The sequence below is a fragment of the Rosa rugosa genome, chromosome 4 (assembly GCF_958449725.1).
Source record: "Rosa rugosa chromosome 4, drRosRugo1.1, whole genome shotgun sequence".
Classification (NCBI taxonomy): domain Eukaryota; kingdom Viridiplantae; phylum Streptophyta; class Magnoliopsida; order Rosales; family Rosaceae; genus Rosa; species Rosa rugosa.
The window spans coordinates 46530686-46541492 of record NC_084823.1 but is presented as its reverse complement, the minus strand read 5'-3'; the positions used below and the strand labels follow the sequence as shown (position 1 = coordinate 46541492).

General features: G+C 40.0%; 1 long non-coding RNA gene across 1 annotated transcript; it reads left to right on the top strand.

The window, feature by feature from the left end:
* The first annotated feature begins 1805 nt into the window (after positions 1-1805).
* Positions 1806-7451, top strand: LOC133742376 (uncharacterized). The gene is made up of 3 exons (XR_009862533.1): positions 1806-1874; positions 6985-7107; positions 7340-7451. It is a non-coding gene; the product is annotated as an uncharacterized LOC133742376 (long non-coding RNA).
* The last annotated feature ends 3356 nt before the right edge of the window (positions 7452-10807 follow it).

The following is a 10807-nucleotide window of genomic DNA, read 5'->3' as shown; positions in this document are numbered from 1 at the left end:
CACCGTTGGTGAATTTTTCCCTAAAACAAACTAAGAGCAAAATGTCTTTTTTGCCCTCATTTTTGGGCTCACGTGAGTCACACGTGCTCACAGTTGACGAAGACGTGACGGAAGTTCGCCAGAGGTACGACGATAATAAGAAAAGTAGAGTCTAGGTATCACATTGATAACATTCAAAGTTCAGGTATCATTGTGAAAGTCACCAAAGTGTCCAGACACCGTTGGTGAATTTTTCCCTATATTCAATTATATATGACATGTCAATCACTACTAGAAATAGGGCCTAAGGGGACACATAGAATAGGGACAGATGAAGGATGTGTGCCTTTAAGTGATCAATAGGCACAGAAGAAGATATGTGTCCCTTTAGTTAGAAAAGGGATAGATGAAGTGTCCCCATTTGATAAAAATACCACATACACACTACCAATATGCATTTTTATCTCCACAATAGGGAGAAGGGACGGATGAAGTGTCCCTATTTGATAAAAACTAACACGTATACACTGAAATACGTATTTTATCTCCCATTCTCTCTTTCCCATTTCTTCTTGTTTGTTTTCACGAGGTGTGTATTGCGACTCCACTTCTGTTCCCAGTGCCACATCTCTCTTTGACAAACCCTGATCGAAGCCATCTCTCAAAAATGAACCCTGACCAAAACCATCTCTGCCTCTAGCTAGGTTATTCAATTTGTAGCTTATGAGTTAGGGGTGGGAAACTTGAAGATCTGGGTTGGTTTGGGAAAACTGAAGGGGATCTGGCCTGGGTTTAAGGGTTGTTCAATCTGGGTTCTTTGGTTGTGTTGTTCCATTAGTTTCTTCACCCGACTTTTCTTTTGTGTTCTTCAGTCCGGTTCTTCGATTCAATTTTTCAGTTGGGTTCTTGGGTGGTGGTGGTTGGTTTCATCTTACCATTGAAGCCAGCTACTGTCAAGAAGGGTAGCACTGCTCTCCTTATGATGAGGTATTGTAGTCAAATTCATTTTCAATTTCAAATTTCAAATAGGGAGCTCTTACTTTTTAAGCTTATATTAAGAACTAGGAAGTAAACTAAACAAAGCTTATATTATGGAAAAGAAGGTGCCTTTCTCATTCTTCTTTGCATTTCAAAATCTGGGTCTTGATCTGATTTTGGTTCTATGTTTGTTTTCAATAGCTTATTGTTTGTTTGGTTGAATATTGATGGTGGGTTTAGTTGATTTCTTAGGCTTTTGTTTGGCTTAGTTATGAAAATGAACCGATACAAGTTAGCTAAGATTGAAACTTTTTTTCGTTTTTGGTCTGATCAAAGATTCAAAGCTTCAATTTTTGATCGGTTAGGCATGGACATTGTGCCCAATTAAGCTAATTTTTTTTACCCTGTTTCATTTTTAGGGTAATGAACCTTGCTCTGTAAAGCTTCAAATTTTGATGGGGAGGCATGTACATTTTTAGCAATTAAGCCTATTTTGACTATGTTTTTAACTCTGTTTCAGTCTGATGTTATATCAACTTATGACCATAGATTTTACTAATTTTGGTAGTAGTATGTGTTTTTGAAACCATTTCTGGATCGAAGTAATAAATTATAGGGAAAATTTCGCAAACAGTACACTAAGTAAAGGCCACTAATAATTCTTATATATAAAGTTCCAAACCAAACATTTCGATACACGAAATCTGAAACTCGACCCACTATCAGTACACGACGTCAATTTTTGACACCAAATGTCCATTATGCCCTCAGTTCTTTTTTTTTTAATAATTTTTTTTTCTGTTATTTTTTTTTCCTTCGTTTTTATCTCTTTCTTCTCCTTCTTCCAGGCTCACTCCCTCGCTTCCAACGCCGCCCTTGCCCTCCAATTGAACGCCCATTCCTCCACCCGAGAACAGGTTCTGCTCTAAATTTAGTAGCTGGGTTTTTGAATTTGATTGTGATTCTTGTGTACAACTCTGAATTGTTACATATCTTGTTCAAAGTTTGGATCTTTCTTATCAGGGCGTGTTGCTTTTAATTCGAATTAGGAGGTTTCTCTATCTGGGTCTTTGATTTTGAAGCAGGAGTTAGATTTTCCCATTATTTTTCTCTCTCTCTCTCTCTGACTTCTTCTCACTCTAAAAATTCTCACACTCTTTCTCTCTCTACGCTCTCTCTCTCTCTCTCTCTATCTCTCTCTCTGATAGGACCCGCCCCGGATTTCACCTTGAAATCCGAAGTGGCCCTGCGGGGCCCACCTTAGAAGAAATTCTACCAAAAAAATTGGCGGAACTCCCTCTAAAAGTGGACTACCCAAAAACCTGTAGAAAGACATTTACACTTCTAAAATAATCCACCACAAACTTCTGGAGCCACCCTGCTCCCTAAATCACAACACCTCCCAATTTCACAAACAATTCTGAACTTAAACATATTAATCTCAAAGGTTATCAGAGCAATCTATTTCTTAGGCGTACAAGAAGGTAGAATACAAGATAAAGGCCGATACTTTTATAATGCGGAAGCTATGACAGCTATGCCTCAACCCCAAGTACGCTCGACCTCAAGCTAAACTGGCCTACAAACTGGGCATTTGAAACCGAAGGGCCCAGGGGAAAACATTTAAAAACCGTTAGAGTGAGTGGACGAAAAATAAGTAATTTCGAATGAATAAGTAAAACTTAATGCTTTCCCAAGTTATTCTCTAAAGGGGTTTTGTCCATTTACCCCATTTCTAGGGATTTTTTTCCCACTTACCCCATTAAGTTTTTTTAATTCTCTCTTACCCAATACACTCTAAGGGAGTGTTCCCTAATACCCCATTAAGATTTTTTTTTTGTTTTTAATTTTTTTTTAATACCATTTTACCCCTCACCCCTTTGTTACTTAGAGAGAGAGAGAGAGAGAAAATGGAAGAGAGAGAAACCATAGGAGACTTCGCCGGAGCCCGTCACCGGCCGCCGGGATCCGGTCACCGGCCGCCGGAATCCGGTCACCGGCCGCCGGAATCCGGCCAACTTTCCCCGGAATCCGGTCACCGGCTGCCGCCCACTGGAATTTGCTGAAAATCTTACCGGAAAGTTTTTTTTCCCCCAATAGACATCTATTGCCCCCTAATAGAGGGGCAATAGACGTCTATTGCCCCCCAATAGACGTCTATTGCCCCAATAGTCTATTGCCCCCTAATAGACGTCTATTGGCCCCCAATAGACGTCTATTGGCCCCCAATAGACGACTATCAGCCATGTATTGCCCCCCAATAGACGACTATCAACCATGTATTGCCCCTAGTAGACGTCTATTGCCCCCCAGTAGACGTCTATTGGCCCCCAATAGACGACTATCAGCCATGTATTGCCCCCCAATAGACGACTATCAACCATGTATTGCCCCCCAGTAGACGTCTATTGCCCCCAAATAGACGTTTAGATTACCGAAATGGTAATTAATCTTCCTAAAACTACACAAATAAAACTTTGATTAAAAAAAAAAACGAGGAGATTACATCAATTCAAAACGTCTATTGCCCCCCAATAGATGTCTATTACCCCCCAATAGACGCTTTAACAGATGTCTATTGCCCTCCAATAGCCCTCTATTGCCCTCATATTTTCTAAGATAAATGGTCAAAACCCCAAAAAAAAAAAAAAAAATCTGATTGGGCACCCAGAAAATGATATGGGCACCCATGTCCTCTTCTCCCATCTTTCTGGCTGTAGACCCGGGACCGGAAGTAGTCTTCCGGCGAGGCAGGGGTCGTGGATGATGTCGCTGACGTCCTCCAGGAGCTCGAGCCCAAAGCCTCCTCAAAACCCGATCTGATTGCGCGACCTTGACCTCCTCCTCGACGACACCATCTCCGCCGGTTGGAAGCTCTGGAGACTGGATCAGGGGACAGCTTCGTGTGCTTCTTGCGTTACTTGGAAACACCAGAACAGCCATGGCCAGACGTTTGGATCGGAGATGGCTTCGTGCGCTACTCGAAAACACCGGAACAGCCATGGCCGGACGTTTGGATCGGAGATGGCTTCGTGCGCTACTCGAAAACACCGGAACAGCCATGGCCGGACGTTCTTGCAAGTCGCAGCCATGGCCGGACGTTTGGATCGGAGATGGCCGGACTTCTCTTCCTGCTGCCGCCGGTCTACAGAGAGAGAGAGAGATATCGCCGGATCGGAGAGGGATGAGAGCTGTGGCCGCGAGATAGAGAGAGGAGAGAGAGAGAGAGCTTCACCGGTCTGCACAGAGAGAGGGAGGAGAGAGAGAGAAGGATGATGAGTGGCAGATGGTAGTTTTTTAATTGGGTTGAGGGTAATATCGTCATTTTATTTTAAAACGGGTTGGTGGGAATAAAAATCTCTTGTTGGGGTAAGTGGGATGATTTTTATCAATTTTGGTGCTGTGGGTCAAGAACCCTTCTCTAAAATCTCGCATGCAGTAACAATCTTGAAAAATACTTTTAATCATCATCTTTACTGCAATCTTAATCGCGTAGGAATAAAACATCTTGAAATCTCTTAAAATATCATCCTCAATCCTTATAAAAACATCCTTTTCAAGAGGCTTGCTTGATGACTAGAAAGGACTGCTGTTTAGTCATCTCATGCCATCTGGGAGGGACTGCCACCCAGATGACGCATCGGAAGGGACTGCCAACCGGAATAGGAGGCGGTGGTAGAAGGGACTGCCAACTAACCACAGGTAGTAGACGGGACTGCCGACTAACTACCTCATGTCATCTGGAAGGGACTGCCACCCAGATGACGCATCGGAAGGGACTGCCAACCGGAATAGGAGGCGGTGGATAGAAGGGACTGCCAACTAACCATCTCATGCCATCTGGGAGGGACTGCCACCCAGATGACGCATCGGAAGGGACTGCCAACCGGAATATAGTCTGGAAGGGACTGCCAACCAGATTATTACCTAGAAGGGACTGCCAACTAGGTAATATGCGCATGCGCCGTAAATAGCTTCCTCAATAAACTGAATAGCCTCCTCAATATACTGGAAACAACCTCTTTCAATTACTTGCTTTCGGAAAGAAACTCGCTGTTACTTCAATAAAACATTAATAATCCACTGAAAGCATAACTCAGGATTATCCCGCTAACTCAAACCTCAATATCTCAATAAATCCTCGAAAGCATAACTCAAATACTCTGTAAATCAACAAATGCTTTTGGAAAGAAATCTCAATCTAACTTCAAGGCTGATAAGTGCGGAGCTCAAAACTCAATAAATCTCGATAATTCAATCATGCTCAAATATTTGCTAAATCCTTCATACTCGTATATCATCATATCAACTGATATTCGAAATCAATAATTCTCATAATATTTTCTGAATCAGTCACTTCCCGCAAATCATTTCCCAACTCAATAACTCATAAATAAATAGCTTGAAAATCTATTGAAAGCCCTCGGGAAAGAAATCCACTAAAAATCCCATAACTCATAGAGCATAATAAATCTCAAGAAATCAAGCTCATAAATCATAATACTCAATAATTCAAATAATAAATTAAACCTCAATCGGAAAATAATAATATACTGCAAATGTCCACTCACAGTACTATTTAGGCGATCACGTATACGAATTCCTTCATCGAGCAATAGCTCGGTATATCGCCCTGTACACAATTATAATTCGTGAATAACGATTCGGCAATTAAATACGATTCCCACATCAAATCCTCATAAATTAACATTTCCATTTCTTCTCCAATTTAATCCAAACTTCACCATTAACACCAAAACTTATCATTTGCACCAATTCTTTAATTGAAGGTTTCTAGGGCAAAACTGAGAGAAATCCGATAGTGGAATTCTCATAAATCAATAACCAAACTATTGAACTTCGGAAATTCCGATTAATATCCAAACCTCCTCCAATTTCCACCAAACATCTATCCATAAATTCATAACAATATAAACTACTCAATAGACCAAAATAACTCACCAGGAACGGCCGGACGCGCCCTCACGCGCCGCCACAGACGACTGCACGTGGGCCCCACGCGCCGCCGGTCAACCACCACATCTGGCTACCAAATTTTACCAACATCATCAACTCAACATTCTAAGCATCTTTCATAACTGTGGCCAAGCTCAATTTCAAGTCTAGAGGGTCGAAATTACCTCAAATCCGAAATCTCCAAATTTAGCTCAAATCTTCGATTCACCTTCCTCCAGCTGAATTGGAACATGAAACTTGGTGGATTAGGACCGTGGAGGAAGGGGCTAAAAAGCCCAGACGGTGGAGTCGTCTAACATGGCCGGAAAATCCCGAATTGGCCGGAAAACCAAAAACGAGCTCGCCGGAAATCAAGTTGCCGCGCCGTATTCTGCCATTATCATCGTGCATCGTTGCCACAGGGAGGAAGAGGAAGATGAGACGTCCATGGGAGCCCGGTTGCACGGCCGGGGGTGGCCGGAAACGCCGGTGGTGAGGCCAGGAAGCCCACTGCCGGCTATCTCCCTCACTCTCACTCGAGTTCCCTCTCTTTCTCTCCTCAGCTTGCAGAAATGGAAGCCCCCGAAAATAATGGGTTTCCCCTTTGGGAAACCCCCATATACCAAAAAAAAATCTCCCAATTTACAAAATTGCCATTGCATTCCAACTTATATAACTTTTTCGTTACAGCTCCGATTTTAACGTGCTGCGTGTCCACGAACTCGGTTTAACGTCATCTACGACTGTCATGAAGGAAATTTTCTCAAATTTTGACCCGAACAAAAAGTCAACTTTTAGGGCCCCCGAAAATGTCGAAACGGAGCCAAAAAGTAAATGTAAATGTCGTTTACCCATCGAAAGACTCGTAAACTGGTAAATTTAGGTTCGGGACGTTACACACACACTCTCTCTACAAGACAAATTGTGGTGTAGCTGTGGCTATTGCAAATTGTGTTAAAGTTCAGGGATTTTTCCTTGTTTTTGGTCCTGGTTTAGTTTCATGGTTGTAGGTGATCAGTGCCTTTTTATGTTTCCTTTGTTGATATAGTTCCTGTTTGTACTTGTGGACAGGCCCAGTTGAGAGAGGTGACATTGCAGGAGGAAAATGCTGCATATGAAAAGGCTATATCAAACTGTGAAAGTAAAATACAGGAGAAGATTGAGGAAGCAGAGTTACTTAGGAGGAAGTTAGAGGTGAGATTTATGGTCCTACAGCTTATATTTGTAACTCAGCCAATATTCAGTCATGTGAAAAGTTCCCATGATGCTTGGAACTGTGTATCTGATTGGTGTGCCTTCTTCTAGTGATTGTAATTTGTAATTCAGAAGTTTAGACTTGAAAAGAAATATGTCTTATAATGTTGAGGATATGCGTTGTAGTTAAGTTTTAAGCCAATTTGTTGAAATTGATTAATATTGTTATCAGGAATTGGAGGACACTGAAAAGAATTTGAGAGATGAGCTGGAAAATGCACAAACAGAATTGGATACCAGTCGATCTCACGGATCAGATGAAGTTGTTGGCAACTCCAAAACATCAGTTGAAATTGGAGATGACATGGAATCATCAAATAAAGCTATACTAGACAAGTTAGAGGAGAGGAAAAGAGAATTGGTTCATTGCTCTTTCTTTTGATCTTAAAATTTTCTGACATCTTGTTCTTTTTTCAGAGTGCGTGTGCACCTGTGTTATCTTATTTTGGTGGGTGAGCTCGGGCTTCTTCTCACATGAAAACAGAGGTGGGTTTCGTGGAGCCGGAAGAAGGAAGAAGAAAGAGATAAAAACGAAGGAAAAAAAATTATTAAAAAAAAAAGAACTGAGGGCATAATGGACATTTTGGTCTCAAAAATTGACGTCGTGTACTGATAGTGGGTCAAGTTTCAGATTTCGTGTACCGAAATGTTTGGTTTGGAACTTTATGTATAAGAATTATTAGTGGCCTTTACTTGGTGTACTGTTTGCGAAATTTTCCCTAAATTATAAGAATGAAAGAGTCTCCTTGTTTCCGTTTACAAATTAATGATGGTTGTTGATTGTTGTACAGAGCAATCTAGAGTCAGAATTCTTCACAAAATATGGAAAGGCAAGCAGGTACAAAGTTCAAGAGGTCATTGGGAAAGGAAGTTATGGTGTTGTGGGTTCTGCGATTGACACCTACACCGGAGAAAAAGTTGCGATCAAGAAGATTAATGGTGTCTTTGAGCATGCCTCAGATGATACAAGGATCCTGAGAGAAATGAAGCTTCTTCATCTGCTTCATCATCCTGATATTGTTGAAATAAAGCACATTATGCTCCCTTCTTCATGACAAAAATTCAGAGATATCTATGTTGTGTTTGAGTTGATGGAATCATACCTTCACCAGGTTATTGTTGGATCATAATTCATATACATATTTGTCCCATAAAACATGGAAATTACTTGTTCTAAAGTCCAAATTTAATGTTGACTAATCCAATTTCATTATTTCCCTAATCTTGTACTTTTGCTTAACCTTTGTGTTTATTTATATATATTTATTATGTTTTCCTTATCATGCTAGGAAATGATGGAGAAGAATGAAAATGCACTAAAAAGTCAACCTTATAACATTTTCTTACTCCGGCTAGGAGAAAGTGAGCTAGACAAGGAAGAAGGAGCGGCCGCCTGACCAAATGAACTCCAAATAAGCTGAAACTCTCCAGATCCATTCTAGACATCCTACGAAACATTTCTTATGAAGAGTGTAAGAGCCAGATAGAAGTCGAAGGCCTTCAAACAATTAGTCCAATTTTCTGCAGAAGCAAAACTGGAAAACTGGACCTGTAAGGAGTTCAGTAGCGTTTCCGGCCCAACTACTATTCCAAAAATTCTAAAATTCTAACAGGATATTCTACACTCATAGAGGAACATTTGATATGAATAAATCGGAGGCCCATGATGAAGTCTTGGTGGAGAAATAATTGAAGGAATAAAGGGGCAGAAAGTGACCTAAAAAAACAGCTCAACATATTCCTACCCACATGAAGAAAGCTAGATGCTTTTCTCTTTTTCTTTGGATATATTTTTCTACTCCATCCTTTTTAATATATATCATCATCACTTCCATATTTCTGCACCTTCATGCTTTGCTTTCATTTCATCATTATTCCATCTTTTCCATATTTTACAAACCAATTCCATACTCCACTTTCATTATTTTTATTTCATGCTTTATTTCACTCTTCTTTTTATTCCCTATATAAACACCTTCTCCTCTCACTCTCAACATCACCCATTCCATCCCATTACATCTTCTTTCTCTGTTCATCTCCTTCATAAAACCTCCATATCCACCTCCCAAAATCCAAACCCACAATACCCAATCTACTCCATCTCCTCCATCATCACCACCACAACTACCATCTTCCACCACCATAAACTCCATCACTACCACTCAAAGTTAGCCAAATGAGCATCATATCTTCATCACCATTCCATTCATCATCACCATCAAGAAGTTCATCATCCATCCATTCCACCATCAAGGAGGATTCAAGGAGCATTGAAGGAGAAAAATGAAGGAGAAGCTACCCATTGATTTGTCAAGCTTCAACTAGTTCTTTCTTCCCTTAACTCTTTAATTTACCTTGATTTACTTTATAGATTTGATGCCAATTTGTATGATTATGACTGAGTAGTTACTTTGTTGGGGCTAGGGTTGAAAGCCCTAGCCAAACTTGTATGAATTGTTGTTTTAATTCACATTTGATATTATTTATGATTTTCATCTTCATATGCTAATTCAAGAAGTGAACGCATTCATTCAAACTTAACTAATTTGAATGTGTTGTGTTTGTCATCTCATGAAAAAATGTTTAGAGAGTAGTTAACCTTGAGCATTGATAGCATGATAGCATCCTCTATGTGCATGTGAAGGTTGTGAGTTAAAATCACCTAGATCTAGGATTGGTTTGCTTGCATGATTATCTAAACTCAAAGCTTTATGCATCTAGGAACAATGAATTGAGACTTAACCAGTAATAGGAATTGTTCTTAGGTAGTTAATTCTAGACTTATCCGGTTGGAATTGATACCATTAAAGGAGTTTAAGCCTTTGTAGTCTTATCCGGATGCAAAGAGGGTAATTGGGAAATTAGAATAGCATCACTTGTATTTGAACTTCAATATTTGCAAGGGAGGTTAGTGGTAGACAATCAAACCCCTAACTTCATCCATTATTTTACTAGTTTAGTTTATATTTGATCATTTATTTTATTTGGTTCACCACTCTATCCAACAAACAATTTCACTATCACCACAATGCACATACTCACCATAAGCCTAGATTTCCTTGTAAATTTAGGTTTGTGATTGTAAATTTGTATATTCTAGCTTTCCTTAGGTTAACACCCTAGCTAGTGAAAGGAATCCAATCCTCGTGGGTTCGACAACCTTTCTTAAATCCATATACTATTACTTGTACCCCTTATACTTGAGGGTGACTATTTGGCTAACAGTTATCAAGGCAAATGATGGTCTTACCCCTGAGCATTATCAGTTTTTCATGTACCAGCTCGTTCGTGGTTTAAAGTATATTCATACATGTTGGTATTTTGGACTAATTATAGTAGTGGTATGCAGTTTCAGTGATTTAATTCATTTTGCTTTGCATTTCTTGCAGCAAATGTATTTCATCAAGATTTAAAGCCAAAAAATATCCTTTCTAATGCTGATTGCAAATTAAAGATATGAGACATTGGGCTTGCTCGAGTATCTTCACTGATGCCCCATCTACTATTTTTTGGACAGTAAGTTGCCACCAAACAAATCTGAGAATGTCTATTGTCAGAAGTTTTTCATTTGCCTATAAACGACAATGGCTACAGACTAAGCTTTTTTGTATCTGTGATGGATTATGTTGCAACTCGATGG